The sequence below is a fragment of the Orycteropus afer genome, unplaced genomic scaffold, assembly GCF_000298275.1.
Source record: "Orycteropus afer afer isolate SDZICR_OR568_19922 unplaced genomic scaffold, OryAfe1.0 scaffold00034, whole genome shotgun sequence".
NCBI classification, from domain to species: domain Eukaryota; kingdom Metazoa; phylum Chordata; class Mammalia; order Tubulidentata; family Orycteropodidae; genus Orycteropus; species Orycteropus afer.
The window spans coordinates 18,002,226-18,007,574 of NW_006921621.1; the positions used below are offsets into that span (position 1 = coordinate 18,002,226).

The 5,349-nt window shown below is 49.6% G+C and overlaps 1 pseudogene; it reads left to right on the forward strand.

The window, feature by feature from the left end:
- Positions 1 to 1,244: 1,244 nt before the first annotated feature.
- On the forward strand, positions 1,245 to 4,131 carry LOC103193142 (annotated as a pseudogene).
- The last annotated feature ends 1,218 nt before the right edge of the window (positions 4,132 to 5,349 follow it).

Here is a 5,349-nt window from a genome sequence, read left to right on the forward strand (position 1 = left end):
CTTTGGACTTGCCAGCTTCTCTAAGTGTGTGAGCCATTTTCCTAAGATAAATTTCCCTTTCTCTCTCTATATGAGCTTTACTGGTTTTGTTTAGTCTAACACACTCCTGAAACAACTAAAGAACTGGGGGGTGGGGGGGTGTTGCTGAGAACTACATGAAACGACAGTTTTAAGACAAGTGGGGATCAAATGATAAGGTAAATGAGAGATGGGAGGCAAATGAGGTGACTGACCTATATGATACCCAGCTTACTATCCAGAGGGAGTTTCCAGCATACATCTCAGGGAGGGAAAGCCAGGTGGAGACTGGAGGACTCCATAAGTTGAAGAGACAGAGTTGGCAATCTGAGGAGGCCAGGGTGGCTAGAATTTGCAGGGCAGTGCAAGGAGTACTGGGGAGAAGAAAGCTGTATAAAGAGAAAACTTCAGACTAGTATTAGGTCCCTCTCAAGTTTTCAGCTGATTACTCATCTGTGCATGCGTCTGAGGAAACTCCTGAAGCTAGGGAAAAGAATCACCTGAAAAGATTAGCTGGAACAATCCTTCTATATCACACAGGGTTGGTCATGTCCTATTCCCACTAGACAGTGTCAAACTTAATAATTTACAGGATATTGAATACAGTACTCAGAGGAGGTTTGCTTCAGAAATAAGGCAAAATTAGTCCTACATTAAACACTGCTCTGGCCTCAACTAACAAAGTGTAAAAGCGAAACTCTAAAGAATTCCCCAGCCCCGCCCCGGCGCAGGGACCACCCTGGCTGCTGAGACCGGGGTGCACTCCCTGCACCTCTGTGTTTCCGGCCCCTTGCTGCCACCGCCACGGTGCTGCCCTGCAGGGCAAGGCGCTAGACCACCAGCAAAGCCAGAGCCGTGGGAGCCATGCGAGGCGGATGCCTTTGAGCCAGCTCTGATTCACAGCCACCCTGTGTACTACAGAGTGAAACACTGCTGGGTCCTGCACCAGCCTCACAATCCTCACTATACCTGAGCTCACCGTTGCAGCCACCGTGTCAGTACATCTCGTTTAGGGTCTTCCCCTTTTTCTCTGACCCTCTACTTTACCAAGCATGATCCCTCTCCAGGGACTGGTCCCTTCTGACCACATGGCACAGAAGAACCACGTTGCAAAGTTCATGCCACAGTGAAGCCTGGCTGCTTGAGACAGAAGCTTCAGCCATCGCTAGAGTCCTTGCAGGAGGAAATATGAAACTGTAGGTACTTCATCAGGAAGAGCATTCAAGATGGCAGCCCAGCGGATCCGAGCAGCCAATTCCAGTGGGCTCCCCCGGTGCAAGTCCAACGGGCCCTTGATCCACCTGAGCGAAGGGTTTTCCAAGGTGAGCTTGAATGATGTCAAAGTGCCTTCCCCCAGTGCCTTGCTGATAGACAATCCCGCGCCTTTTGGAAACGCCAAGGAGGTGATTACAATCAAAGACTACTGTCAGACCAACTTCACCACCCTGAAATTCTCTAAGGGGGACCATCTCTATGTCTTGGACACATTGGGGTGGTGAGTGGTGGTACACCCACAACACCACAGAAATGGGTTACATTCCTGCCTTCTACGTGCAGCTCCTAAACTACTGAAACTCACCCTCAGTGATAGCACATGATTGACAATCTTCCAGACAGCCCAGACGAAGTTGCCAGGGAGTTGGATTTGCTTGGTGGAGGGACAGATGACAAGAGAGGGTCGAGCAAAGGCTACAGTAATAACTCTTTCTGAAACAGGGTTCAAACAAATCCATTTCTGAATGGGAACATGCCAGCGATGCCCAGCCTAGATGAACTGAACCCCAAAAGTTCCGTGGATCTGCTGCTTTTAGACATAGGCACATCCTCTTTGACCAAATCCAGCGCTGCCACCACTAACAGCATGGGCAACATCTTTGAGGAGCTTCCATCTACACATAGACTCAACATGGAACAGCCAGTCAGGCACAACAACCCCTGCTTCAGAAGTAAATATTCCTATAGTCTGTCGGAACTCTCCGTCCTCCAAGCCAAGTTTGATGCTCCTGAGTCCTTAGGTTTCTTTACTGGGTTGAAATCCTCTGCCCCAGAGCAGTTTCAGAGCTGGGAGGATTTTCGGACTGCCTGGCTGAACCACTGGAAGCTGGTCTGCTCTTGCCATGACTTGGACTTGATTGGCCAGAGCCCTGGTTGGGGCCAGATACAAGCGGTGGAGACGAACATCATGTGTAAGCTGGATAGTTCAGGGGGAGCCTTGGAGCTCCCTGACACCAGCATCATCATCCATGTGGCCGAAGGTCATGTGGCTCCTGGGGACACTCAACAGATCTCCATGAAGGCTCTACTGGACCCCCTGTTGGAACTCAACAACTGTGACAAGTCCAGCAGCATCAGCTTGGTGTTGGAGGTGAAGCTGAGCAACCTGGAGGTGAGAACCTTCGCATCTTGGAGATGAAAGTTTCTGCTGAGGTGAAAAATGACATTTTTAGCATAAGCTCCGTGAGTCTCTGGTGCCTGAGGAGTGACTCCAAGGAGGGTCTATACATCTCCATCCTGCTTACCTACAGCTATGGGGACATGGTCCAGGTCCACCTGGAGAACCTGGAGCCCTGTATGTACCTGGCCATCAATGCCCACAGCGCAAAACATTCTCTACCCGGCCACTGTGTGGGACTTCATCAATAAAAAGGTCACGGTGGGTCTCTATGATCCCAAACACATCCACCCGTCTTTCAAAACAGTGGTGACTCTCTTTGGGCATGAGACTGAGCCCTAAAGACTTTCTTGGTCAGTGAGGTCATCTGCCAGGCTCCTAGCCCTACCTCAGTGGCATTACAGCTATGGGGTAAGCACCAGTTCATCTTGTCCCAGCTCCAGGATCTCAAAATCTTTATGTTTTCCAACATGACCAATTATGAGGTCAAGGCCAGCAAGCAAGTGATGAGAGGGTTCCAGGTAAGGCTCAGCAGGGTGAGTCACCTCACATTTCCCATCAGCTCCCACAGCCCCAGCAAGCTCTCCGACTTCACCTTGTAGGTCCAGGTGAAGGATGAGAAAGACACCCTCTTGACCTAGTTCTGCATCCAGAATTCCCAACCCCTGACCAAAGATGCCACCAAGCTGTCTGGGCAGAGGTGGTTCTTCAAGAAAAACGAAGTGGGGAGAATCATCCTGTTGCCATTTGCTGCCACCAAGTACCCAACTTTCCAGGACCGCCCCGTGTCCAGCCTCCAGTTCGGCAAGTTGCTGAAGACGGTAGTGAGGCAAAGCAAGAACCATTACCTGCTGGAGTACAAGAAGAGGGACACGATCATGCTGCTCAGCGAGGAGAAGCTCCACCTGAAGGGGCAGCTGTGGACCGAGGAGTAGTACATCAGCTACTGTTAGGGCAAGGTGGGCCTGGTGCACAGCGAGAATGTGCTGGTGGTGAGGAAGGCCTGGCCCAGCTTCTTCTCAGGCCCAGAGTTGAGCACCTCGGTGCTGCTGGAGCAGATTCTGCAGCCCTAAAAGTTCCTCACTTACATCTATGTCTCCATGCAGATGCTGCTCTTGGAGAATGTCTATAGCTGGTGGGCCTTTGCAGATGCCTTGGGCTATGGAAACCTGCTGCTCACCTGCTTCTGACATGCAGAGCTGGACAGCAATCCCGAGCATGTGGCTTCCAACCTGGAGAAGCTGAAGGAGGACTGCAACAATGTGGACAACAAGGACAGGAAGTCTTTTCAGAAGGAACTGATGATGGCCTTACTGAAGATGGACTACAAGAGGCTGGTGGTCACACTCCTCCAGGACTTTGTGCTCCTGACCATGGCCATTGAGGTGGTGCAGCGCTGGCGAGAGCTGGCTGAGAAGCTCGCCAAGGTCTCTTAGCAGCAGATGGATGCATACGAGTCCCCTCACTGGGACAGGAATGGCCTGGTGGACAGTGAGGCCATGTGGAAACCTGCCTATGACTTCTTACTAACATGGAGCCACCAGAACGGGGACAGCTACCATGATGTCCTCCAGGAGCTGCACACTGGCCTGGACAAGATGAAAAATCCCGTCACCAAGTGCTGGAAGCACCTCATGGGGACTGTGATCCTGGTGAACTCTCTGGATATTCTGAGAGTGGCCGCCTTCAGCCCTGTGGATGTCAATGACTTTGTGATTTGAACAGGTCCCTGCCCACTCCTGAGCTGGGTGCCCATGTGGTCACTGTGGTGCTAGGGAGGGAGGCAGAGCCACCTGTACAGATACACACCAGGGTCCCTGCAGGCTGGACCCACACCCAGGACCAAGCACATGCCATACTCCACCCTTCTCCCCCATCCAGGGAGGCTGAGGTGATTTTTCTACTGCAGGTTGTTGCCAATAAAACAGCTTTCTATTTGTTAAGCATAAAATTAAATTTAAAATCATTTTTTTAAGGTATCGGGGGACTCATGAGAAAGGTTGTCTAATTTTTCAATGGACCACAAAGGTTTAAAAAAAAAAACATTTAAGGGGGACAGATGCTATTTAGGTTTTTATGTTGCATAAAGACCTTTTTAAATTATGTTACAAGTGTAAGTATGTATTTAAGGTCATTGGGGCATTTCTGATTTCCAGCCACACTTTGGATTTCAGTGATTAGCATGAGAAGGCAGTTGTTCGCATGTTGGACCTTTCCAGTTCGTACTTGTAAAAGGGCATATCAAATAGGAAAGTAGTTTTCAGTAAATGAGTACTGCTCATGCCTGCCTTTCTGAGAATGCCCAAGGCCCTGCTCCTTTCCTGCTTTAATTATCCTCCGTACCTTTCCTCTGTAGTAAATGATAACTCACAGCACCTGTGAATCTTTTCTGAGAGTTAGTGGACAGAGTTAGATCCACCATTAGCAGTTAGGTGCCATGGAGATGTTCCTGCCAATAGGTTAGAGAATAGCTGAGGGTTGAATTTTTTTTTATAGGGGGGGGCATTCCCACTTGGAATTGTGGCCCCTGCCTGGGTGCGACTGATCATTCAATCAACAATGCCATCAGGGAGCAAGGTGGATGCCCCCAAGTCAGCCTGATGACCACCTACCCTTCTTGCACCCATCTTAAACACTGGTTGGCCACAGAAGCAATGTTGTGTGCTGAAAACAGGGGTGCTTGCTACCATTTACCAAACATTCAACTTGCTTCATCTGAAATTTAACTCCCTTCTTTCTTGGCACTCCTACATTTCCTTGGAAATAAGTAGTATAAGAGAAAAGCATTTTCTGCATAATGTAAAGATTATCTGAGCAGGATGAACATTTTCTTAAAATGTTCGCCACATAAAATTAGGGACTCTGCCTCAGTGTTGCCGTGATAACTATCACCGGTGGGGTTGTGAATCAGCTTGAGTGGGGGGTATGCTTACACCAAT